Consider the following 26930-nt stretch of genomic DNA (forward strand, 5'->3'; position numbering starts at 1 on the left):
ATAGGATAGTGCCATAAGGCTCCTGGACCCACCCAAACCCCCACCGCTTAGACCTTAGAGGATAAACCAGAGACCTTAAAATCAGAAAAACCTGGGTCAAACCAGGCACTGCTAGCTTCCCAAACCCTGTGACTTCTGCTTCCACCTCTCTCAGCCTTAGGTTGGGCGTCAGATAAACAGGTTGATACCTTCCTCCTGTGACAGCTGCGCTATAATGGCCAAGTGCAGGACATACAGCGCAACGGTAGCGATTGCTGTCATTGGTGGCTGACTCTTGACCCACTGGCCACATAATCTGTGGGAATCAAGACTCCCGCACAGAAGCGACACACGCCCAGCCATGGCCAAACCCCGGCCTCGAGGCCACAACTCAGCAGCCCTTCTTCTTTTTTTTTTCTTTTTAAGTTTTTATGAGTGTGTTTGAACCAAACTAACGGCACACCCCAGGGAATGAGATCCCAGCTGCCCCCAGCAGCCCTCTGTATCTCTGCCCCACCCTCTCGGCCGTCAGACCCCAGCTCCACACGCAAGGCCCTCGGCGCCCACCTAGAGGTCCAGCTCCATGTTGCAGATGGAGAACCGGAGGCCTCGAGAAGGAAAGGCGTTGTGGCTTTTCCTGCGGCCCCAGGCGGCCACGTGGTGGGGAGGGGTTGCTGCAGACCCAGCTGCGGGCAGGGCGGAGGGGTTGCTGCAGACCCAGCTGTGGGCAGGGCACGGAAGCCTCTGGTGCAGACAGTGGCTCAGGGAGCTGCCGCTGTGAGCCACATCATTTTTCCTTTAAATTCTAATAACGGCGAATCATTCTAGAGAGAGTCTGTGCTAGGCCCAGAGCTAAGAACCTTTCCCTCTTCTCAGTTTATCCGCCCTGCTTTCCAGATGAGACTGAGAGGGGAGGTGATTTGCCTAATGCCATACAGAGCGGACCGGAGGGGCTGACACTTGAACTCAAGTCTGACTCCAGAGCTGAGGGCTTCACCCCTCCACGCTGCCTTCTTCCTGGAGTCCCACCACACACCTCAGGATGCTGGAGCACTGGGCTGGCGCGTGCTGCCGGGAGCCAGGGATCCGAGAGGCGGAGGGGCCTGTCACCTGCGCGTACAAGGGCAGAGGCTCCCGCCAGACCCCGGCTGTCCCGGGCTGTCTGGCACCTTCACCTGCCCTGGGCTCTCACCACCCTGCTGTCTCCTGTCTCTCCTCCCTCACCCCTGTGGGGAGCGGTGCGGGAACCAGGGACTTATCGAGACAAAGAACAAAAGTCGTGGGGGAAACAAGCCAAGAGCCATCTCCACTCTGGGGTAGGGCCCTTCAGTTTTGCCCCTTTGAAATTTCAAATTCCAGTTTGTGGACAAAGTCCTAAGTTTCTCACAATATAGGTCCCCAACCACTGACCAAACTCCAGTCCAGGCAGCAGCAGGCCCGGGGTGGCTTCCTTCGGCAGCTTCCGAGGCCTGGGGTGGAGAGGCCCTGGCCCAAGGGGGTCTATCAGATGGCCGTTTCTGCAGCCCCAGCCCACCCCACAGGGACCCCTGCCTCCCACCTGAGAGGACAGCCCTCTCCCTAGAGCTGGGACCTGACACTTGTTGGTACCAACAGCCAATACCAGGTAAGTACCCTCCTGTTCTGGGCATCTCCCTCCCAAAACTCCTAAAACACTGCTCCTACCACGCTGCCCAGGGTGCAGGCTGTGCTGACTTGGTCCAGAACTGCTGCCCAGATCCTGGAGGCTGGAAAGGGTGTCTCAGCAACCACCCCCCCCCCGCCGCCGTTTGGGGGATGAAGACCCTGAGCCCCAGGGGAGTGGCAGCTGGCTGCAGGCTGAACCACAGAGCCCGCAGGGTGGAAGAGACATGCTCAAGGCCACGCGGTGGTCGTGGGGGGCTTTGCCTTAACAAGAAGACCACAGGCTCTGTGAGGAGCCCTTTGTCTGCCGCAGCTCTTGAGGGGCCTGGCACTGCCTCTCCCAGACCTGGGGTGGCGGTGTGTGTGTTCACTCAGGGACTGATGGCCGCTGGGCTGCCATGGAAGTGCTTCTGAGAGGGAGATGCGGGAGCTTGGGGCTGAGGGCCAGCGAGGCTGGAAGGAAACAACAGGCATGTGGTTAACTGATAACTGAGCTCATCCTTGGGGCCTCCGGAGCCTCCTTCCTCCCTGTCCTCAGCGCGGCTAAGACGAACTTAGCCACCTGCTAATCATTGCTGAGCCTGTTGATTTTGCCTTAAAAAATTAACTGGGCATGAGTTTGCGGTTTGCCTCACCCCTAACCCTGAAAAGGCCGGGGTGGGTGGGAGGCCGCCTGGGTTATGCAAGAGGCTGCTGGCCTCCCCGTGGACATCCTCTGCTTGTCCTCCAAAGCAGAGGTTTTGCTTAAGAGTCAACAGTTTGCTTGTTCCCCCTGTTCTGGGTCCTGAGCAAATTTGCTCTGTTACCAAAGAGAGATAAAGGCAGCTGGGGGGAAGATTTCCAAACAGGGATGTGAAGCGGCAGCTTTTGAGCCCAGGATTCGAGAATCCTGCCATGTCAGAGCCAGGAGGGCCTGTCGGAAGAGGCGCCCTGGGGCTTTTCAAAGTGGGTGCAGAGGGTCTCGGGAACCATGGGAATGCGCCCCCACGTCGCCCAGGGCCTGCCCTGAGGTGGGCTGCTCCTTGATAACCTGTTTGAGAGGTTGAGCCAGCTGGAGGTCATGAGAACGGGACAGTGCTGGGCCACCACACTCACACACTGCACAGCTGGGGAGAGGGAGGCCGGAGGGGCGCAGGGACTCGTGTGAGGAGGGAAGGTCACCCCAGGTATCCTGGGTCCCCAGTGAGGCTACGGAAGACAGGGGCTCTCTCTGGGACTCAGTGATACATTCTTAGTGAACAAGATGGTTCTTAAACGCCCTCCCTCCCAGGCTGGCGAAGGTCCAGTGGTGCCTGAGAGCAACAGGAAGGCCTAAGTCAGGGGAACTTGCCTGGCTTTGTGGCCTGTGGCCCCTCAAGGAGCAGCAGTTATAACCAGTTCAGCCACACCCTTTCTCTGCAGGCATCAGGCCATAGAGAAAAACGCACAGCCCTACCCTGGCTCTCTCAACCTCTCCATGCCTCAGTTTCCTTGCCCGTAAATGGGAATGACAATCCCTCACTCATCGGACTGTTGTGAGGATGGAATGGACAGGGATCCATGCACCAATAACCGGGCTTTCCATGTGTTAACTCTTCAATTCTCACAGCCACTCTGAGGCAGGCAATGTCTTTATCACCCAGACCCGGGGTGCGGAGAGCTTGAGTCACATGTCCATGTGAGGCACGGAGGAATTGAGTCACATGCCCAACCTCACACAGCTTACAGGAAACAAGAGCTGGGATTCCAACCTGAGTAGTCCGGCACCAGGGTCTGTGCTCCTAACCCCGAGGCTGCCCTGCCCTTCCAGGGCTGCTACACAGTAAGTGCTCAATGCAAGCTGGCTACTATGAGGATACAATAAGCTCCATCCCAAGGCACACGTGGGCTTTATGCATGGGCTTTGAAAGCTGGAAGGTGGCAGAAGGAAGACATATCTCTGGGCTGTAGTGGTCAGGGATGGATTCCTAGAGAAGGTGGCATCCTGGGCAGAGAACATGTCCAGCAGTAGAGAACACCGTGGGCAATGATGGAAGGGCATGCAAACCGCGGTGGCCAGAGAGCAGGGCATTGTGGAAGACCTGACTGCGACTCAGGAGGTAGGGGAGAGGTCTGGAGAATGATCAGGAAGGAAGCCAGAAGGACTTGGGTCTGGGGGCGGGGCCTCGCCAGAGGCTGTCTTCTGCCAGGTGGCTTGTGACTTCTGGGCTGAGGCTGTTGCTATCCTGTTTATGTTTCTCCCTCCTGGTTATGATCCCGGCTTTATCTGCAGAAGTGACCTTGGGTGTTAGATGGGGCCTGCCCAGCCCCTGTGGGGCCTGAGGAATGATGAGGAGCCCCTGCTTGGCCCAGGCTCTGCTCTTGGGGCAAGGGATGAAACCACATCCCAGAAACTACCCTTGGTCTCCCTGCACCCTTGTTCGGAAGGGGTTCAGGGACTGCCAGGAGGTCACTGCAGTGCAGTGTTTGGGAGTCCTGACGCTCAGACCAGGTTCACTACATGCGGCTGTACAGGCTGCTCACTGCACAGAGGTTCTCTGGCTACGGGGCGAGCGGGGGTGGACATTCAGTCCTTGTTCCACTTACCAAGTCAAGTACCCATGGGGATTTGCCTGCCCAAAGTGGTGGTGAGGGGTGCCTTTTACTTATTTTCACAAAGGCTCCAAGTCAGCCCTGCCCCTCTGGTTCTAGCGGCTATGTGACCTTGGGCAAGGTCATTCCCCTCCCTGGCCTTGATTTCCCATTTGAAAACTTGTCTAGCCTAAAGCAGAGATTCAACCCTGATGACAGATTAGAATAATCCTGGGGCCTTTAAAAGATACTAATGCCCAAGCGCCATCACAGACCAAAGATCAAATCTTGGGGTACGGGTGTGTGAGTGTGAGGTTTTGGTATTTTTTTTAATTCCCAGGTGATTCTTATGTGCTGCCAAGACTGAGACCCACTGTAGGAGGGTTGAAATTGGAACAGGATAGGCCTAGATGTGCATCCAAGTTCTACAACTTACTAGTTGCTACATCAGTAAGTCTCAGTTTGCCCTCTGTAAAATGGGAATAACAGCTTCCTCATAGAGTCAGAATGCTGATTCAATGTGAGGATATTCAGACAGCGTTTGGCACTGCGGCTGGCAAGCGGGAAGCTCCTGATCCCAGGTACCAGTGACCATTATTTTGCTCCTGGCAAAATGAGGCTGACTTAAAATAAAGGGCCCAAGGATTCACAGACCTGGAGTCAGGCTTTCTCAGTTCCTTGAATCAAGTCCTAGTGCATGGGTCTCAATCTTGGCTGCTCACCTGTCATCTTATTGAGGTATGTGTGATGGTTGTTGTTATTTGATAGTTTACCTAACTTGTTGAAATTTTTAAATTTATTTTTCATTCGGTACTACATTCACATGGTTCAAAAAAAGCAAAACAATATAGAAGGTGCCCTTTAAGTCTTGCTTCCTCCGCTGCATCCTGCCCACCAGTCTACTATACTCTTCACCCCGGGGCAACCACTTCTCTTACTTTCTTATGTATCTCCCAAGTTTTCTTTATACAGACCAGGCGGCAGAAAAGGTCATACGCTACCATCCACAACCTTACACTGTTCTGCACCTTGCATGCTCATTTAACAGCAGAGCCGGCAGCTTTTTCCATAGCAGCTGCGAGCAAGCTTTGAGGAAGGAAGGGTTCATGGTGAGGAAACTGAGGCTCAGACTGCTGAGTCAGCAGTGTCTGAGCTATCGCTCCCTGGCTCCAGAGACAGTGTTTGTCCCCCTGCTCCAACATGGCCTTCCAGGAAGCCTGAGAGAAGGCTGTGGAGGCTTGCCTGAATCTCTCCAGGCAAGGCTGGCAGGAGGTGGGGTGGGGTGGGCTGTTGGGGCTCCCACTCTGGGCATCAAAGGCACAGAGGGGCTAAAGCAGGAAAGAAGACCGTTCAAAGCCGTTCCGATGGTGACCCAGTGAGGGGATGCCCCCTAGATGGGACAGTGAGGGCCTGGCGGTCGTGCCCTCCAGCAGAGTGGAGCCTGCCAGGAACTCTCCGCCAGCCTCAGGCTGTGCTGGTGGCCGGCCAGGGCAGAAGAGGTGATGCAGGAAGGGAAGGAAACACAGCTGATGCAACAGGCCCAGGAGGGAAGAAGACTGGGGGGACCCCTTTCCTGGAAGTCAGGGCAGGGGGGACATTTAAGCAAGTGTTTTCTATGCAGGATACCTCAGGGCTCCCTCTGGAGTCCTGACCTGCTTGTTTACTGACTCACTGACATTGGACTAGTCACTTTCTCGCCCTGTGCCTCAGTGTCCCCAAAGCAAAACTGAAGATTAGGTAGCTGGTCTTTAGGTAGCTTTGGGGCCCCCGTAAAAGACTCTGAGACTCCTCTTACCTTGTTGAGGAAACTGAGTCCTGCCTTGATCAGAATAGGGTGAGCCCGTCAGGGCCCTGGGCCTTTCTGGAGTGGGGCTGGGGGTACAAGGTCTCTCTACACTGCTCTAAAATCTGAACTCCTCCCCTTGGTCCTGCGTCTCTCTCACCACCCTGTTCTGCTCTCCAGTTAGACGTGGAGTTGGGACCATACCTGTGGGTCCCCGGGGGAAGCCCTGGCCCCAGTCTGACATCCTCCTCCTGGTGCTATGGGGTCCTGCACAGTGGGCAACCTCTTCATCCTCGAGGGAGCTCCCTCTGCCACCCTGGCACCCAAGACCCTGCAAGGGCTGCTGGGCAGAGTTAATCTCTTAATACTGGTCACAATGAGATTTCAGGGATGGTGGGAGGTGGTCTCCATGGAAACTGCAGACCCGCCCAGGGCCCATGCAAGGGGGTCCTAGAGACCCAACCCAAACAGGAACGGGAGACAGTGGCCTGGATGGCCGGGTCCTGCGCAGCCCTCTGCCATCTCTCTGGAGGGTGTGTGAGATAAGCCACACCCCCCACACTACCCTAGTGCTCTCCTGTGGAGAACTGGACGGAACCACCTTCACAGGGAGAGCCCTTTCTGGGCCTTAGTTTCCCCATTCTCCAACTGGGGGATAACCCTTAACCCAGAGGCTTTTCTAGAAGACTGCAGGCTCCCGAGTCTGCCCGACCAGAGTTTGAAGCTAGGCTCTTTCCCCTCAGACTGTGACCTGGGCCAGGCGTCTCACTTCCCTGGGCTTCAGTTCCCCATCCAGCAGGGAGCCCAGTCACTGTCGCGCCTGAGCGGTGAGTCTGGAGGCTCAGTGACCACGGTCCCCTCACCTCCTTCTGAGCCCCATCTGCACTGCACAGCTGCGCCCCCACACCTGCACGCACTCCCAGCCACCTGCCCCTTTCACGATTCCACAGCCCCTGCCTTGTCTCTGGCCTGTGCACATGGCAGGCCTCTGCCCAGAGCATCACACCTCTTTCTTCAACATCCCGTCCTCTAAGCCCCATCTTGCTCATCTTCCCTGCCGGCCCGGGGAGGGCTGGGAGGGGGGTCAGGGCTCTGCTCTGTGCTCCCGCAGTCCGCTGTGTAATCCAACATGGTTACTGGGTGTCCGTCTGCCTCCCCCCGTTTACCCTTATCTTCCCAGGACCCAGCTGGCACTTAATACCATAGGTTGGATAAATAAATGAGTGAATAGAGGAATTTGTCCATCCTGTCATTCATTATTTACTCAGCACCTTCCATGTGCACTATTGTGGGTGTTCGAGCAAATTAAAATACAGGGTGCACAATTAAATTTGAACTTCAAATAAACAATGAATAATTATTTTAGCATAAGTATATATGTACCCAACAATGCATGGCGCATACTTATACTTTTTTAAAAAATTTATTTCATTTTTAATTTTTATTTATTTATTCATTTTAGAGAGGAGAGAAAGAGAGAGAGAGAGAAGGGGGGGGGGAGCAAGAAGCATCAACTCCCATATGTGCCTTGACCATGCAGGTCCAGGGTATCGAACTGGCGACCTCAGTGTTTCCAGGTCGACACTTTATCCATTGCGCCACCAATGGTCAGGTGCATACTTATACTTAAAACACTTTTGTTGTTTGTCCTCAAGTTCAAATGTAACTGGGTGTTTTGTATTGGATCTGGCCACCATATTCTGGTGGGGAGGCAGGGTGGAACTAGTGAGCAAGCAATGAAGTTAAAGAATTTCTAACAGTACTGGATGAGATAGCGCCTGGGGAGAGTAGGGAGAACTCTGCATAGGGTGATCTCCCAGTGCGAGGCCTCTGTCCCTGTGGGACAGTTCCAAGCTCCAGTGAGATACTACTTTGTGAAAGTCCTTTCAGTATCTTTTTAATTTTTTTTTACAGAAACAGAGAGAGAGTCAGACAGACAGGAACGGAGAGAGATGAGAAGCATCAATCATTAGTTTTGCATTCATTGATTGCTTTCTCATATATGCCTTGACTGGGGGGCTACAGCAGACTGAGTAACCCTTGCTCGAGCCAGCAACCTTGGGTCCAAGCTGGTGAGCTTTTGCTCAAACCAGATGAGCCCGCGCTCAAGCTGGCGACCTCGGGGTCTCAAACCTGGGTCCTCCGTGTCCCAGTCTGATGCTCTATCCACTGCGCCACCTCCTGGTCAGGCCCTTTTCAGGATCTTAAAGGGCACTGTGGAGGCTGCTAAACTTGAGAGAAGGGCTCAGAGGCAGGCAGAAGGGGCAGCAGAGGGAGGGGGGGCTCTGAATTTCACTTGAAGAGACACCACAATTTTGTAATTTGGATCTGGGCCTTCATAAACCTTCAGGAACTCACAGCCCCACTCCTTGGTCAGCCAATGTCTTCTGCGGGGCTGAGAGCCAGAGGAAAGGGCCATAGAGGCTGTGCAGAGAAGCGTGACCACCTGTCCTGCGATTGCCCTGTTGTGCAGCTCAATAAGGGCATGGGGCAGAAAGCAGCTCAGAGGCCCAGGGAGTGCCGCATTTTGAGCTTCTTGGGCTCCTCCTAGTGGCCAATACAGGAACTCTCAGAAACTTAATCACAAGGGCTTCATCAATCACAGCGAAGGTTGCATTACAATCCCACCAATCACAGGCCCAGACCTAATACATCTTTCCAAAGTCTTGGAAGACAGCTCCACACAACTCACTGGGTTTTAGGGACAAGCTAATTTCCCTCCAGTCACACACCAACACCTGGCCACTGCACCAATCAGTACACAAGATTTTTAAACCAGTTCTCCAAGACCGGCACTGAAATGCAGTTCCACCAACTACTAAATTTATATTCCTCAACACCCGGTTGCAGGGTACAGGAGCCTCAAAAGAGGGTCCCAGGTTTTGTGCGGGCTCCATGTGGAATCTCTAATCTGCATTTAGGAGGATTTATTTCTCTTAATATTTCATAATATTACTATTATAAAAATTAATGTGAGGCCCTGGCCGGTTGGCTCAGCGGTAGAGCGTCGGCCTAGCGTGCGGAGGACCCGGGATCGATTCCTGGCCAGGGCACACAGGAGAAGCGCCCATTTGCTTCTCCACCCCTCCGCCGCGCCTTCCTCTCTGTCTCTCTCTTCCCCTCCCGCAGCCAAGGCTCCATTGGAGCAAAGATGGCCCGGGCGCTGGGGATGGCTCTGTGGCCTCTGCCTCAGGCGCTAGAGTGGCTCTGGTCGCAACATGGCGACGCCCAGGATGGGCAGAGCATCGCCCCCTGGTGGGCAGAGCATCGCCCCCTGGTGGGCGTGCCGGGTGGATCCCGGTCGGGCGCATGCGGGAGTCTGTCTGTCTCTCCCTGTTTCCAGCTTCAGAAAAATGCAAAAAAAAAAAAAAAAAAAAAAAATTAATGTGAGGGTCTAGCATACTGAGAAAAGTATGGTCTTTGGAGCTAGACACACCTGAATTGGAGTGCTCTTACTAGCTTTGTAAAGTAACACAATTCACTTCTCTTCCACAGTCTTTAAAAGAGACTACTAGCCTGGCTTGTGTTGGTGCAGTGGCTAAAGCCTTGACCTGTAATACTGAGGTCGCTGGTTCAAAACCCTGGGCTTGCCCAGTCAGGGCACATACAACAAGCAAGCAATAAACAACTATAGTGAAGAAACTATGAGTTGATACTTCTCACTCCCCCCTCCTCTCTGTATAATAAATAAATAAAATATTTTAAAAAGAGAGAAATATTGTCATATTTCATCATCCCACCTCATATCAATTATTCAAGCCCAAATCCTGGCAGTCACTACCCTGTGTTCTTCCGCCCCACCCCTCCCAGCTCATCAGAAGTCCAGTTCTTGCCACCTCCAACAATATCTCCGAGTTCCAGCATCTTCTCATCTCCACCACAGCCAGCTTGCCCACATCACCTCCTCTCTCCAGAGCTGCTCACTTCTCTTGTTCCTTTGCTCTGGGTCCCCCATCCACTATTCACCCAGGGCCCAGAGATGATTTTGTACAAACAGACTAGATAGGTCCCTCCCTTACTTAAATGTTCACAGCTTCCTGTGCATTTTTAAAAAACAAACATAAGCCCTGGCCGGTTGGCTCAGCGGTAGAGCGTTGGCCTAGCGTGCAGAGGACCCGGGTTCGATTCCCGGCCAGGGCACATAGGAGAAGCGCCCATTTGCTTCTCCACCCCTCCGCCGCGCCTTCCTCTCTGTCTCTCTCTTCCCCTCCCGCAGCCAAGGCTCCATTGGAGCAAAAGATGGCCCGGGCGCTGGGGATGGCTCTGTGGCCTCTGCCCCAGGCGCTAGAGTGGCTCTGGTCGCAATATGGCGACACCCAGGAGGGTCGCAACATGGCGACGCCCAGGATGGGCAGAGCATCGCCCCCTGGTGGGCAGAGCGTCGCCCCCTGGTGGGCGTGCCGGGTGGATCCCGGTCGGGCGCATGTGGGAGTCTGTCTGACTGTCTCTCCCTGTTTCCAGCTTCAGAAAAATGAAAAAAAAAAAAAAAAAAATTTCAGAACTCTCATGAACTGTGAGGCTTACCTAACCTTGTTTCCGTATTTTTACATCTCCAACCTAATTTCATTTCACTTACCCCCACAACAGTGGCTGCGGCCATCTAGTTTTTCCTTCCTGTTTCAGGGCCTTTGCATATCTCCTCCACCCCCATTAAAAAGATGATCCTTGCCTGACCAGGTGGTGGCACAGTGGATAGAGTGTCGAACTGGTATGTGGAGGACCCAGGTTCGAGTCCTTGAGGTCGCTAGCTTGAGCACGGGCTCATCTGGTTTGAGCAAAAAGCTCACCAGCTTGGATCCAAGGTCGCTGGCTTGAGCAAGGGGTTACTCGGTCTGCTGTAGCCCCATGGTCAAGGCACATATGACAAATCAATCAATGAACAACTAAGGTGTCACAACAAAAAACTAATGATTGATGTTTCTCTCTCTCTCCGTTCCTGTCTGTCCCTATCTGTCCCTCTCTCTGACTCTCTTTTTCTGTAAAAAAAAAAGATGATCCTCATTTCTTGTATTCCCCATGGCACACCCCACATTTTGAACCAGGGGTCCCCAAACTATGGCCCGTGGGCCGCATGCAGCCCCCTGAGGCCATTTATCCAGCCACGCCGCACTTCCGGAAGGGGTACCTCTTTCATTGGTGGTCAGTGAGAGGAGCATAGTTCCTATTGAAATACTGGTTAGTTTGTTGATTTAAATTTACTTGTTCTTTATTTTAAATATTGTATTTGTTCCTGTTTTGTTTTTTTACTTTAAAATAAGATATGTGGGCCTGACCTGTGGTCCTGTGGTGGCGCAGTGGATAAAGTGTTGACCTGGAAATGCTGAGGTCGCCAGTTCAAAACCCTGGGCTTGCCTGGTCAAGGCACATATGGGAGTTGATGCTTCCAGCTCCTCCTCCCCTTCTCTCTCTCTGTCTCTCTTCTCTCTCTCTCTCTCTCTGTCTCTCCCTCTCCTCTCTAAAATGAATAAATTTTAAAAAATACCTAAAATAAGATATGTGCAGTGTGCATAGGGATTTGTTCATATTTTTTTTATAGTCTGGCCCTCCAATGGTCTGAGGGACAGTGAACTGGCCCCCTGTGTAAAAAGTTTGAGGACCCCTGTCTTGAACAGTTTAGTATTAAATGCATAATAGGTGCTTAATAAATATATGTTGGAGGAATGACTGAAAGTTTTTGAGAAGAAACTGATCTAATGTACATGAAGTGCTTAGAACATACTATATGTTGATATAGTGGGTTAAAAAATGAATTATTATATATTTTTTATTTATTCATTTTAGAGAGGAGAGACAGAGAGAGAGAAGGGGGAGGAGCTGGAAGCATCAACTCCCATATGTGCCTTGACCAGGCAAGCCCAGGGTTTCGAACCGGCAACCTCAGCGTTTCCAGGTTGACGCTTTATCCACTGCGCCACCACAGGTCAGGCACAAAAAAAAAAAAAATTATTTTAACGGTTTCTTTTTTAGACTTCCAAAATTGAGCCCTTTATTCACTCACTGGTTTTTGTTTTGTTTTGTTTTTTGTATTTTTCTGAAGTTAAAGTGGTTTATTTTCTGAAGTTAAAAGAGGAGGCAGCCTGACCTGTGGTGGCGCAGTGGATAAAGCGTCAACCTGGAAACGCTGAAGTTGCCGGTTCAAAACTCTGGGCTTGCCTGGTCAAGGCACATATGGGAGTTGATGCTTCTTGCTCCTCCCCCTTCTCTCTCTCTCTCTCTCTCTCTCTCTCCCCCCTCTCTATAATGAATAAATAAAATCTTAAAAAAAAAAGGTTAAAAAAAAAAAGTGAGGAGGCAGACTCCTGCATGCGCCCAACCAGGATCCACCCAGCATGCCCACTAGGGGGCGATGCTCTACCCATTTGGGGCATTGCTCCATTGCAGCCTGAGCCATTCTAGTGCCTGAGGTGGAGGCCATAGAGCCATCTTCAGCACTTGGGCCAACTTTGCTCCAATGGGGCCTTGGCTGTGGGAGGAGAAGAGAGAAATAGAGAGGAAAGAGAGGGGGAGGGGTGGAGAAGCAGATGGGTCCTTCTCCTGTGAGCCCTGACCTGAAATCAAACCTGGGACTTCCACATATGGGGCCAATGCTATACCATTGAGCCAACCGGCCAGGGTCACTCACTGATTTGAAAAATATTTTTCTTTAATGTGGCAACTCAAGATAGATAAGTGGGAAAATACAGACAGCCTAGAAATAGATCTACAAATATTTGAAATGGCATGTCCAAAAAGCAAAGGCATTGCATATCAGTCAAGAAAGGATGTCCTGCTTAATAAATGGTGCTGGGCCTATTGTTTATACATGAAAAAAAATATATAGAATGGCATCTCTGTTTCATATCATACACAAAAGTTAATTCCTGTAGAATAACTACCTAAATATGAAAATAAAACTTATAGAAAATATTCAGCATAATATCCATTATGATCTCAGGCCCTGCAAGACCTTCTAGGCAAGATATAAAAAGTAAAAACCATAATGAAAACCATTATTAAATGTAATGACCTTATTCCTCATTTAACCAAAATAACTACATCACAGTTATAAACATCTATATAAAAAAAAGATTCTCTGAAGAGAGTGAAAAGACAAGCTACACACTGATCAAAGGTATTTTCCACAAGTATAACTGAAAAAGGACTTGTATCAAGAATAAATAACCCATTCAAGTTGATAAGAAAAGGTAAATAATGCAGTAGGAAAATGGGCAAAGGATATGAACAAGCAGACGGACATAGGAAATGCAAATGACATAAAGCCTTTCCCAACTGACTGAAGGGTTAGTGCGGAGCAAGTTACCAATAATATCTCAAAGAAGTTCAGATGCCCATTGGCTGAGATCCGGAAATTCAACACCTTATCCCAGAGAAACTCACCCACCAGCACAAACTGGCAACTGCTCTACTGTCAAAAAACAGAATAGCCTGACCTGTGGTGGCGCAGTGGATAAAGCATCGACCTGGAACTCTGAGGTCGCCGGTTCGAAACCCTGGGCTTGCCTGGTCAAGGCACATATGGGAGTTGATGCTTCCAGCTCCTCCCCCCTTCTCTCTCTCTGTCTCTCCTCTCTCTCTCTCCCTCTGTCTCTCCCTCTCCTCTCTAAAAATGAATAAATAAAAAAAATAAAAAAAAACAAACAAAAAAAAACAGAATAAATGTACTGGGGAGATTTATACACATTTGAAAAGAGTGACCCCGTGCTACTTGTGTCTGCATGGGAGGATCCGAAAAGCTATTATACAAGTGAATAAAAAATAAATAAAAAAAAGAAGTTGCTGAAGGGCATGTACAACATACCATTTGAATAAATTTTCCAGATATGCAAAATAACATTACATATTGTTTATGTAGCCATGTAGAGTAAAAGTACAGAACCATGTCGGAAGTAATAAACACCAAATGTTTGCAGTCGTCACCTCGGAGAAGGATGGCAGGGCGATGGAATCAGGGAGGGCACAGGGCCTTCAACTCTAAGTGTAATGTTTCATTTCTCATTAAAACAAAATATAAACCAAATGAAAATATGGTCCTGGCCCTGGCCAGTTGGCTCAGTGGTAGAGCGTCGGCCTGGCATGCAGAAGTCCCAGGTTTGATTCCCGGCCAGGGCACACAGGAGAGGCGCCCATCTGCCTCTCCACCCCTCCCCCTCTCTTTCCTCTCTGTCTCTCTCTTCCCCTCCCACAGCCAATGCTCCATTGGAGCAAAAGATGGCCCGGGCACTGGGGATGGCTCTATGGCCTCTGCCCCAGGAGCTAGAGTGGCTCTGGTCGGGACAGAGCAATGCCCCAGATGAGCAGAGCATCGCCTCCTGGTGGGTGTGCCGGGTGGATCCTGGTTGGGCGCATGCAGGAGTCTGTCTGACTGCCTCCCCGTTTCCAGCTTCAGAAAAATACAAAGAAAAAAAAAAAAGAAAATATGGTCCTACGGTAGGATTTGACAAAACTGAGACACGTACATCAGTCTTCACAATATTATTCTCTATATTTTTCTGCATGTTTGTAATATTTTTTACTTTGTAAAAAAAAAGGAAAAAGAGATTTATAAAAATCCACTTTCTTGGCCCTGGCCAGTTGGCTCAGCAGTAGAGCATCAACCTGGCGTGTGGATGTCCCAGGTTCAATTCCCAGTCAGGGCACACAGGAGAATCAACCATCTGTTTCTTCACCTCTATCCCTCCTCCTCTTTCTCTCTCTCTCCCCTTCCCACAGCCATGGCTCTATTGGTTCAAGAGCATCGGCCCCGGGCACGGAGGATGGCTGATTGGTTAAAGAGCATCAGCCCCAGGCACTGAGAATGGCTCTGTGGAACCTCTGCCTCAGGTGCTACAAATAGCCCAGTTGTGAGCATGGCCCCAGATGGGCAGAGCATTGGCCCCAGAGGGGGACTGTCAGGTGGATCCCAGTCAGGGAGCACACAGGAGTCTGTCTCTCTAGCTCCCCTCCTTTCACTTGAAAAAAAAAGAAGAAAAAAATTAAAATTAAAATAAAATTTTTAAAAATTTACTGTCTTGGCCCTGGCCAGTTGGCTCAACAGTAGAGTGTTGGCCCAGCATGTGGAAGTTCTGGGTTTGATTCCCAGTCAGGGCACACAGGAGAAGTGCCCATCTGCTTCTTCACCCTTCCCTCTTCCCTTTCTGTCTGTCTCCCTCTTCCCCTCCCACAGCAAAGGCTCCAATGGAGCAAAGTTGGCCTAGGCGCTGAGAATGGCTCCATGGCCTCTGCCTCAGGCACTAGAAAGAATGGCTCTGGTTGCATCAGAGCAATGGCCCAGATGGGCAGAGCATCGCCCCCTGGTGGCATGGCGGGTGGATCCCGGTTGGGCACATGTGGGAGTCTGTCTGTTTGCCTTCCAGCTTCTCACTTCAGAAATATACAAAAGAAAAAAAAAATTCACTGTCTTTCTATACACCAGTAACAATTTGGTAACATAACTTGTAAAATCATCCTATTTACCAAATCTATACAGTTCTTTAAAAAAAATTCTAGCAATGTATCTAAGTCTAGCATTTCTCTGTTTGGGGGCAGGAAGAGCATAAATGGGTGTTAATGCTTTTCAAGGGTCTCTGTGATGAACTAGTGTGGGAAAACTAGAGGCCTCTCTTGAAGTGCCAAAGGCACTGTTGTGTGTGTCAAGGCTCTCAGTTCTCTGGCAATGAAATCTATACAGCCTTCTCTAATACAGCATTTTCAAAATGTCTGACAGTAGAATCCTCTTGTCTAAGTGGCTTCACCTTGGGAAAGGCTGACCTGGGACCTCCAAGTTCCCTTCTAATTCTCACAGTCACCATTCTAGTTTTGGCTCTGCCACTAATTTGCTACTTGACTTTGGCCAACTCATCTTTCCCTTTGGGGACCCAGTTTATTAAGATATTAGGTGGCTGTGTGAAGTTCAGACTCTAAGATCTCTACCTGTTTCCTGTTTCCAGCTCTAAAATGCCATGTTGTAGCCCAGAGTTAGAATAACATTTCCATTTATACCTCCTTTCTCAATTACGACAGAGAAATTACAAAAATGCACAGGAGCAAATTTTAAAAAAGAATTAAATTTACTCCACATTCCACTGTGACCCTTTTCCAAAAGGTATGAAGAAAGCCAGCATTTATGGAGCACCATGTACAAAAGCGGTATGTTAGCATAGGTCTGTTCTTATGCTTATTTTACAGAAGAGGAGAGAGAGGGTCAGAGAGGTAAGATTACCTGTGTAAGGTCGTACGGCTTGCATGCCTCTAACCCAAGTCGTCCTGACTCTGCAGCACACATCCTCAGCCGCTACCACATAAAGCCTCCCCATTTGAAGGGGGGGGGGTCCTCATCACTGGAGCCATTCCTTTTCCTCTGGCTCCCTAAGTCCTTCAGGATTCTCTCCTCTCCCCAGAGAAGCTGTGGACATTATTTCCTCCAAAAACAGTCAGTTTTACCATGGAAGCACCTGCGTCCCTCCCCCAAACTCAGTCTACCTTATCTCTAGAAAAACTACCCGGGTCACTTGCCCTGGAGAAGGGGGTAAAATAAGCCTCTCCCTACCCCAACTCCACCCCTACAAATCTCTGGATTTGGGGTAAATTCAGCAGGCTGGAGACAGAAGAATGGGTATGTATTTAAGTTTCACATAGACTATTGTCTTACTTGAATGTCTGATAAAGAAAACACAATGGTTGCAAGATGGGGGCTGGGAGGTGAGATTTCCTAAGTGGAGAATTCTAGAAGACAGGCCTGGTGTTCTGAAGACTGGGTCCTCCTAACAGATGGGCAGGCAACCAGGGTGGGGACACAAGAGATAAATGTGGGGTGGGACAAAGACCCTGCCAGGGAAAACCAGCCCAAGAGGGTTGGCTAGGACTGGTCCATTCAGAATGGGAAATGGAGGCAGGATGTGATGCGTTAGCAATGAACTTGGTCACTGCTATGGAATCCAAGGGCCAACGGCAGCACCGTCCAAAAGAAATATAATGTGAGTCACTTCTGTCATTTTAAATGTTCTAGTTGTCACATTAAAAAAAACCCAGTAAATCTATGGAATAGATTCCTCTCACAAGTAATGAGCTCCCCCTTGGTCTTAGCAATCGAGGGTTTCATACTCAAGTGTCCTCAATGCCTAGATAGGCAACAGAAATAGGTGGATGGGGCATAAGTGCATGTTACACTTTCCTATTGAAACAACAACAACAACATAGCAAGAATAATGTCCTGTTCATTAACGTAACTTCAGTGTAGGAACACTAAGGAATAGTGGAGCCTGTGGCAAATGAGAGAAAGCACACTGGATCTAAGTGAGATCTGTCTGTCTGACCCTCTCTCTGACTCTCTCTCTCTCTGTCTTTGTCAAAAAAAAAAAAAAAAGAAAGAAAAAAAGTTAAGCAATTCAGGCCCAGGCCGGGTAGCTCAGTTGGCTACAGTTGTCCCAACATGCTGAAGTTGCGGGTTCAATCCCCAGTCAGGTCATATATAAGGTCTACTGGAAAGTTCTGTCCGTTTTTGGAATAAAACAAAATACAAATTTTTCTTACCGTCAATAAACTTTATTAAATAATATAATTACCATTATTATTAATGATTTCTTGCCAGCGTGAGGGCAATTTGTATATCCCATTTTTGAAAAATGTTTTATCTTTTGATGCAAAAAATTGAACCAGTGCTTGGATATCTTCTTCATTTTTGAATTTTTGAACCTTCAAAAAATTTTGTAAGGACAAAAACAAGTGATAGTTGGAGGGTGCTAAGTCCGGGGAATATGGTGGATGCGACAGACATGCTTCTGTAGCATTTCTTCCTTGTTGAAATTCGTAAAAATTACAGTGGCATAAATGAACTTTATCAGTAGCCATGGGTATACTATCGCTTCACACATAAGACTAACGGGAGTCAATTTTGTTTTAGTTAATTTGCTACGTCAGTATGTATACATTAAGTGATAAAAATAGAGAGGCACAAATGCGCCAAATAAACATGTGCTTACGTGTTGAAACTTGTTGTGATAGAAATGGACAGAACTTTCCAGTAGACCTTATATAAGAAGCAATCAATGAAGGCATGAATCAGTGTAACAAATCCAACAAGTTGATGTCTCTCTCTCTCTTTCCCTTCCTCTCTCTCTAAAAATCAATTTTTAAAAAAGGTTAGTAATCAATTCAAATTTTATTAAAAAACAAGTGAGTGGGCTAGATGTCAACTTCGGATCGCCTTTATAACCTTGACTATGCTTTACAGAGGAGGAAACTGAGGTTCAGAGTGGTTAAAATTTTTCCCAACTCAGAGCTAAGACAAAGAACTAGCTCTTCCGGTCATTTTTACTATGGCTGCTAATAACCAACACTGATTTTTCATTATTCTTGTTGAGAATTTACTAGGTGCCAGGCTCTGTGCTGAACATATGACACCATGAAGGAGATACTGTTTATGGTGCCGGAGTTAGACGGGGGAAGCCCAGGCTCAGAAAAGTGGAGTACACTGCCTAAGATCACACTGTGGGGGCTTGTACCTGAGTCCCTGTTTGATTACAGGACTCCAGATGGCCCCTCTGGCTACACTCCCTTCCACCTCACCACACTGAAGAACCAGCCTCAGAGACCAAGAAGACTGATTTACTCCGAGGGCTCCTCCGAAGGGCCCGGGGCTGTGGGCTGGGCAGCGTCCTGCACCTCCACACTCCCTTTAGCCACCACCGCCATTGTTTCATTCCTGTGAACTGGCTTCCGGTAAGATTTTGTTTGAGGAAAGAATGCCATTGCTTTTTTTTTTTCTTTTTCTTTAAATTTGAAAACTACTGACTGGCCCAGGGTCCCTCTGTTTACAGGGGAGGAAACTGAGGTCCAGAGGTGGCAAGTGCCTGGTGTCCCTCCATAAGTCAGGACCAGAGCCAAGACTGGAACTGGATCCTGGAGGTCCAGCCTGGAGGGCAGGCCCTGCCTGGGAAGCTTCCCACTGGGTGTGCCAGGGCCTCCCTCCAGCTCCTCTGGCCCCGGCCCAGGAAGGCCAACTGCTCTCTCTGTCTCACCACCTCCTTGGCCCCTTCTCCCGCCTGTTTGGATAACTTTTTCACCTCTTCCTTCACAAGCTCTCCTTGAGGTGTGGCTGCCGCCTTGCGTGTCCTGGGGAATCCTGGGGCTTTGGCAGTGTGGCAGCCCAGGCTTGGCTGGTCCGCAGCAGACAGTTCTCAAACAGTGGCTGTCTGGGCAGAGGGAGGCCTGTTTACCCAGGGCAGGGCCAGGAGAGGCTGCAGCTTCCTCCCCGTGCCACTAGCCCATCCAGCCACTCAGCATACGGACTCGGCTCTCCCCATCTGTATTTGTTCATTCCACAAATATTTATGGAGTGCCCACTGTGTACTAAGCACTGCTCAGCATGCTGAGGATATAGCAAGGAACAAGACAGCCAGATTCCCCGCTGTAATGGAACTTATACTGTAGTAAAGACAAATGATAAACAGATCCCGGAATGCACCAGAGCTGTAGAGGCTACCAGGATTGATAATAACGGGTGAAAGAAGGTAGGTCAGCCTTAGATTTGGGTGATGGAGGCCACTCTGAGTGAGGAACAATGGAGCTAAGAACCAAACTCTGAGAAGAAATCAATTATGGGAAGAGCTGGAGAATGGGTGTTCCTGGCAGACAGAACAGCAAGTACAAAAGTCCTGGGGCAGGAATGTGCTCGGAGAGACTGGAAGATAGCAAAGAGACCAGTGCGGCTGAAGTGGAGTGAGCCACAGGGAGACAGACAGGAGAGGCCAGCAGAGGGGCAGACAGAGTCCGTTCCCAGGGGGCCTTTCAGGGCAGGGAAAGAGCTCAGGTTTTCTGTTCAGTGTGAACCAGGTCTTGGGAACTATCCGGCAGGAATTTTAAACATGACTGTATCCTGAACTTCTCTACCTTTAACTCTGCTTTTCCCTCTGTGGCTTTTTGTCCCACAACTCTTGGTTTCAGGTACACTTGAGAGTGTTTGAAATAGTGTTTAATTACTCTTTTTTCAATTTAAATTATTTTTTCAAAAAATTTATTAAAGCTATATAGGTTCACAATTGAAAAAGAATTCGAATACTTCTACAAAGCTGAAACGATAGAGCAGTGGCTGGCCCACTCTTCCCTGAACTTGATTCCCACCACCCAGAGGCAAGTCCTTGAAACCATTTTAGCTGGGGTTTCTTTCCCCCCCTTGTGTTTTCCTCTGTATTTTTAGATATCACGGTTATGCTTCTTCTTCTTGACTTTTCAGTATTAGATGTAATATGTTCATTTGTCAATAGGAAAGATTCTATAAACTATTTCTCAATTCGAAGATGAGTCAATATCCATTATTTTTTATTTGCGTAACTATATTACTTTCGTTACTAAAATTCACAGCTGATGTCATCTGTACATGAACTAAGGCCTTTGCATGTATTATCTCAGTTAATCTTTACAGTAACACTAAGGGAGGTGTTGGTCAACATAACAATAATACTAACACTTTACACTCAGTGAAACCATCTGCAGTTTGCAGAAGACTCCTGCAACCATCCCTTTATCTGCAGAGCTATCTTGAGAGGTAAGCAGAACTGGCATTATTAACCCCATTTTTAGAGAAGGACATGGTCCCCAGAACAATAAAGGAAACTCCATCTATCACGGTAGGTTGCAGTGGTTAAAATAAAACCCAGTTTCCAGCCAAGATGAAAGGAGCCGGGGTTCCTGTGTGAAGGAGATAACTCTTCTATCTTACGTTTGGGGGTGGCTGTCGCCTCAGCTAATAGTGCCCTTACTAATACAATACTTGGGTTTGAATCCTAGCTCTGCCTCTTGTAAGCTGTGTGGTTTGGGATAAGCTATTTAACCTCTGAGCGTTTGTTACCTCTTCTGAGAAATGGGTGTGTGAAGTTACAGGACAAAATTTTTATAAAGAGTTTAGAACAGTGGCTGGTCCATAGTAAGAAGTATGTAAGTGATTAGAGAAACCCGAGGTAGGAAATGAGTGAGCTGGGATCTATATCTGGCCCCTCTGATGCCAAGTTCAGTGTCTGACCCCACACCCCAGGCACTTATGTTCTTAGATTTCTACCATGTCTACCTACTACCTGTAGTTTACTTACCTGTAATTATTTACTTGATATTTTCTTTCTTTTGAAGACATACATTAGCTTTAAGAGGATATCTTGTATTAATGCTTTAATATGCTAGTTATAAATTTTGCTAACACACAGTAAAATAAATTCAATATGATTTAAAAGGGTTTGTCCATGTACAACCTAAAATCAGCCCCTGTACCCTGCGGGTACACCAAAGGACAAATATGCTATTTTTAGGTCTATAAAAAACCTTTGGAGCCTGACCACAGTGGCGCAGTGGATAGAGCATCGGACTGGGATGCAGAAGGACCCAGGTTCGAGACCCCAAGGTCGCCAGCTTGAGCAAAAGCTCACCAGCTTGGACCCAAGGTCACTGGCTCAAGCAAGGGGTTACTCAGTCTTCTGTAGCCCCATGGTCAAGGCAATATGAGAAAGCAATCAATGAACAACTAAGGTGTTGCAATGAAAAAATGATGATTGATGCTTCTCATTTCTCTCTGTTCCTGTCTGTCTGTCCCTAGCTATCCCTCTCTGACTCTCTCTCTGTCTCTGTTAAAAAAAAAAATCAACCAACAAATGCATAATTGGGTGGAGTGGCAAGTTAATATGTATTTCTCTCTCTCTTTCTCTGGAATCAATAATTAAAAAAAAATTTTTTTTTAAGTTGTAGTCAAAATAATACAAATTCTGGAGCTCAACTGCCTGGGTTGGAATTCTAACATTGTCTCTTAATGCCTACATCACTTTTGCTGAGTGACTCAACCTCTGTGCCTTCACTTACTCATCTAAGAAATGGGAGTGATGGCAACTTCCCTGGCCTCCATCTTACCTCGGGGCCAGGGAACCTTGCCGGGCGGGATGCGTGCTCTGTACTCAATAAAGCCTTTTGTTATTCCACACTTGGTGGCTCAAGCCCCGTTCCTTCCTTCTCGGCGGAGAAAAATACCTTACATTTTGGTGCCGAAAACCCGGGAGGAGTAGAAGTCCGCAAGGACGGCTCCTCTTCCTCATCCCCTCCGAGAAAGAACCAGGATCTCCGACCTTCCACCCACTTTGGTGCACAGTGCGGTATGTCCCCTGCCTCTGCCTTCCTCTCAGTTCTTTCCTCTGAGACTCCCTGTCCGAAACCGTAGCTACGTCAAGGAAGTCTTTTCCGTCCGTCCAAGTGCGTGTGCTTCGGAGACATTCGGAGCATATCCACTTTACCTTTTACGTCTGTGGCCAGACATTGAGTTTTTAGGACACTAATACTTAAATCTGACCACTCCGAGGACTGAGGGCGGCCATGGGGGCACAGGAATCTCTCTCCTTAAAGAAGAAGAAACTGTTCTTCTTCTCCGCTGTGTCCAGGCCACAGAACCCACTGAATTAGCCTCCTGAAGGGACTTTCGGTGCTAACACTCTCACCAATTTATCGCCAAAAAAGCTGGGAACTGATTGGAGATCTCTTACATACACGGCTTCTAGTTATTCACGCACCTATCCTTAGTCTCTGTGCTGCCTGTTCCACCGCGCAGGCCTTTTCCTGGCCAGAGAAACCTCACCTAAAACCTCTACTCCTGATCTTTCCTTCTCCATGGACTCCCAACCCTCTCCCCCTCCTGTCTGACCCCCGGGGGCACCCCTCTCTCGGGACTTTTCTCTGGTCCCTCTGCGGACCTCTTTTGTGCTCGGGTCTCTTCCCTCTGAGAGCCCCCTCCCCTCCCTTTGCAAAAACCTGTTAAAAAAAAAAAAGAAAAAAAGAAAGAAAGAAATGGGAGTGACAATTATAGTACTTACCTCACAGGGTCATTGTGAAGATGAAGAGTTAATAAATGTAAAGCCCTAGTAAGTATTCCATAAATTTTTGCTATTGTCACAACCCCAGCACACATCCATAAACATATAGAAATAAAACACATTTCACACATGCAAAATTTATTCTCATTACACGATATGCACTATATTTTCTATTCTATTTTACTTCATTAAAAAAATATATATGGTCATCTTTGTGAAATTTCATTCATTTCTTTTTGATTTCTGACTCATGCTTTTTAATAATGAATATTATACTTCAATAAAAATATTTTAAATAGTATATTTTTATTCAAAAAGTGGCAAAGAATAAAAATAAAAGAAACTTGTTGATTATATGATTAGCAAGTGTGCTAAAATTAGTTTGTCCAGTACAGTAAGGGTCCATTAACAGATTTGGGTCCCTAATAGATAGGATGCCTCTGATTCGTAATTTCTTATGAAGACTGTTGAACTGCACTATAGAAATAATATACCTGCCTAAAATAAAATATAGTGCTTCAAAGGCTCTTTAAAAATAATATTTGAGCCTGACCAGATGGTAGCACAGTGAATAGAGCATCAGACTGGGATGTGGAGGACCCAGGTTCAAGACTGCGAGGTCGCCAGCTTGAGCGTGGGCTCATCTGGTTTGAGCAAAAGCTCACCAGCTTGAGCCCAAGGTCACTGGCTTGAGCAAGGGGTCACTCACTCTGCTGTAGCCCCCCGGTGAAGGCATATATGAGAAATCAGTCAATGAACAACTGAGGAGCTGCAACGAAGAATTGATGTTTCTCATTCCTTTCCCTTCCTGTCTGTCCCTATCTGTCCCTCTCTCTGACTCTCTCTGCCACACACACAAAAAAGACTTAACAATAATATTTGATATATTAAAGCAAGAGTGAGCAAACTACAACCCCTTGGACAAATCTGGCCCACTGTCTGTTTTTGTAAATAAAATTTTATTGGACCTGACCAGGCAGTGGCGCAGTGGTCGAGTGTCGGACTGGGATGCGGAGGACACAGGTTCAAGACCCTGAGGTTGCCAGCTTGAGCACGGGCTCATCTGGTTTGACCAAAGCTCACCAGCTTGGACCCAAGGTCACTGGCTTGAGCAAGGGGTTACTTGGTCTGCTGTAGCCTCACAATCAAGGCACATATGAGAAAACAATCAATGAACAACTAAGGTGTCACAACAAAAAACTAATGATTGATGCTTCTCATTTCTCTCTGTTCCTGTCTGTCTGTCCCTATCTATCCCTCTCTTTGACTTTCTGTCTCTGCAAATAAATAAATAAATAAATAAAGTTTTATTGGAACACAGCCACACCCATTCATTTATTTATTGCTTATGGTTGTGTTTGTGCTATAAGAGCTGAATAGTTGCCATGGATATCATCTGGCCTGCAAAACCTAAAATATCTACTATCTGGTCTTTTTTTTTTTTTTTTTTTTTTACAGAGACAGAGAGAGAGTCGGAGAGAGGGATAGATAGGGACAGACAGACAGGAACAGAGAGAGATAAGAAGCATCAATCATTAGTTTTTCGTTGTGACACCTTAGTTGTTCATTGATTGCTTTCTCATATGTGCCTTGACCGTGGGGCTACAGCAGACCAAGTAACCCTTTGCTGAAGCCAGCGACCTTGGGTCCAAGTTGGTGAGCTTTGCTCAAACCAGATGAGCCTGCGCTCAAGCTGGTGACCTCGGGGTCTCGAACCTGCGTCCTTCGCATCCCAGTCCGACGCTCTGCCACTGCACCACCGCCTGGTCAGGCTATCTGGTCTTTTACAGAAAAAGTTTATCAACCGCTATGTTAAAGTTGTAATTCCAAACTCTTAAGCTTAAATTAAGTCTTATTCTGTTTATATTTTATTTTATACTATTAATCTAGCGAATTTTAACAAGTGCATTTTCCCCAACATTTTACTTTGAAAAATTTCAAACCTACTAAAGGTTGAATGAATAGTATAGTTAGCACTCATGTATCCTTCACCAAGATTTAGCAATTGGTAGCATTCTGTCACACCTGCTTTATTATTATCGATGTATCTCTCTGTACTTTTTAATTGAAATATTTGTAAAAATTCTATCTTCACATCTGTTATACATATTTGACTTTGTGTGTGTGTGTATGCATGCACACGTGCACACGCATGTGCCTGACCCCATGACAGAAGTGGTCAACTGTATACCAACAAATTCATGCTCCCTTTCCATACTTTAGATCTACTCCCGGAAAACAGCTGCCTGCTAGTGACCACATATCCCAGAATCCTCTGTATTTGGCCAAGACCATGGGATTAGTTCTCACCAACTGAATGTGAGCAGAAGTGATAAATGTCACTCTAGGCCAGGGGCCACTTTTGTGATCCCTGGGTGACTATATGACAGAAGTAAATAAACTTGTAATTTACATTTTGGGTTTGTTACAATAGCTAGTATGGCTCTAGCTAATACAACCCAGTATATTGTGTGACCTGTTATGGGTCAAGATGGCAGCTTGAAACACACTGGTCTGGCCTGACCTGTGGTGGCGCAGTGGATCAAGTGTCGACCTGGAACACTGAAATCACCAGTTCGAAATCCCGGGCTTGCCTGATCAAGGCACATATAGGAGTTGATGCTTCCTGCTCCTCCCCCCTCTTCTTTGTCTCTCTGTGTCTCTCCCCTCTCTAAAAATGAATAAATAAAATCATAAAAAAATAAAAAAAAGAAAGAAACACACTGGTCTGGTCCTCTGGCTCTCCATACATTTTTGAAACATGGGTCCTGTCATTAAATGTTTCATTCAGAAGTCAAAAGGGAGCTTCTCCGGTTGAAGCATCTTTCCTGCCTCCTCCAGTAAGTACTGTGTGATAATCACTGAGCCAGGCACACACCTCCATGTCTCAGAAGAGGAGAAGGACTAGAGTGAGGCCACCAACAGCTGTCTGGGGTCAGAGCCATTTCCCAGGTCTGTGGCCAGTGCAGATCTGTTCCCTCCATCTCCATGCCTCCCTTTTGCTCCACACAGGCCTAAATCGGGTACAAGACCGCAAGAACAGACCCCAGGCATCTGAGAGCAGCCGAAGGTTTGGAACTACGCTTTGTCCTGACTCTCTAGCTGGACAGCGGCATCCTGTAACCAGTTACATACTCCTCATTCTATTTGTTCCAAATGCCTAGTACAAAGTACGCATTCAGTCCCTTTCACACCTTAGCTATAATAATAACAATAATTATTGTTAAAATTTACATAACACTTTCTATGTGCCAGACACTTAGCCCTTTATAGATATTAACCTCATATAATTTTCAAAACCCTATGAAGTGGATGTTATTTTTTATCAGCCCATTAGGCAGATGAATAAACTGAGGCACAAAAATTAAGTAATTTACCTAAATCCACACAGCTAGTATATGGTAATTTGAGTTGGAGCCACTAACCATGATATTATACAGTCCTTCAGATGCTACTATAAGAGATAACAGTATAGGTAAAAGAATGAAGTTTTGGTATCAGACAGAATAGATTTTAATCATTCATTTGCTGTGTCATTCAGGGAAACTTCCTTAATAATTCTGAATCTCAAATTACTTGGCTATATAATGAAGAGAATACTTCCCACCTTGATAGGCTATTGTATAGATTAAGTAGAGAGAACATAAAGTAGCCAGCATCCTGTTCCTTATGTAGAAGGGGGTAAAACGGAAATACACTCTTATTTCTTCACAGGCCCACCCTTATGCTGAAGGCATGTGAGTCAGAAAAAATGAAAGGGATAGTTCCTGCACTTAAGCATCTCATAACCCTGTTAGGAAGAAGATAAATCATTCATGAAACAATCAGAAAGGTCCCAAGATACTTGCAATAAGGATGGAATTAGTTGTGGTCAAATGTAAGTAAAATCAGTGCAGTTTATGGCCAGGCTCTGGGCCTCTGCACATGCTGTTCCTCTTCCTTTCTTTTCTTCTGGCTCAGTCCTGCTAAAACTTCAGGTTTTGGCTTAGCTATCAGTCCACTGCTCCAGGGTCAGAGGTCTCTGACCCCTCCCCCTCCTCCTAAGTCACTTTGTGTCCCCATAGTGTCCTATTCATGTATATCATGGCACTCTGTCTTTGATTGCTGCTGGTTTGTCTGTTTACCCCACCACACTGGGCACTCTGAGATCTGAAGCCACA

The 26930-nt window shown here is 47.7% G+C and overlaps 1 protein-coding gene and 1 long non-coding RNA gene across 2 annotated transcripts in view; one reads left to right on the top strand and one right to left on the bottom strand.

Annotated features, from left to right (window-relative positions):
* HNF4A (hepatocyte nuclear factor 4 alpha) overlaps positions 1-26930 on the bottom strand; it is a 65836-nt gene that overhangs the window by 33469 nt on the left and 5437 nt on the right. The window lies entirely within an intron of this gene.
* LOC136307695 (uncharacterized) lies at positions 1285-22687 on the top strand. Its single transcript, XR_010725990.1, has 3 exons — positions 1285-1603; positions 18455-18649; positions 18748-22687. It is a non-coding gene; the product is annotated as an uncharacterized lncRNA (long non-coding RNA).

The sequence above is a fragment of the Saccopteryx bilineata genome, chromosome 6 (genome assembly GCF_036850765.1).
Source record: "Saccopteryx bilineata isolate mSacBil1 chromosome 6, mSacBil1_pri_phased_curated, whole genome shotgun sequence".
In the NCBI taxonomy this organism is placed as follows: domain Eukaryota; kingdom Metazoa; phylum Chordata; class Mammalia; order Chiroptera; family Emballonuridae; genus Saccopteryx; species Saccopteryx bilineata.